Below are 256 nucleotides of genomic sequence, written 5' to 3' on the forward strand. Positions count from 1 at the left end.
AATGAAAAATATGTAAACAGTTAAAATATGCAGAGACATATTGTGGCCTTGATTTAAAAAAAAGTATAATATCGTTTTTGAAACCAGCATACCTCGATTAAGCAAGGTTTGGGTTAATCAACTTTAGTGTATGTATGACAGTAAGTTAACCTTGCTTTCTGGAATACCCCCTGGACCTTCTGTGAAGTTCACGAGAACACATTGTTAATGTGCCATTGAAGAAGATTCAATAAAGACAATAACACTTGATGTACCA

Source organism: Cyprinus carpio, unplaced genomic scaffold (assembly GCF_018340385.1).
Source record: "Cyprinus carpio isolate SPL01 unplaced genomic scaffold, ASM1834038v1 S000003050, whole genome shotgun sequence".
NCBI classification, from domain to species: Eukaryota; Metazoa; Chordata; class Actinopteri; order Cypriniformes; family Cyprinidae; genus Cyprinus; species Cyprinus carpio.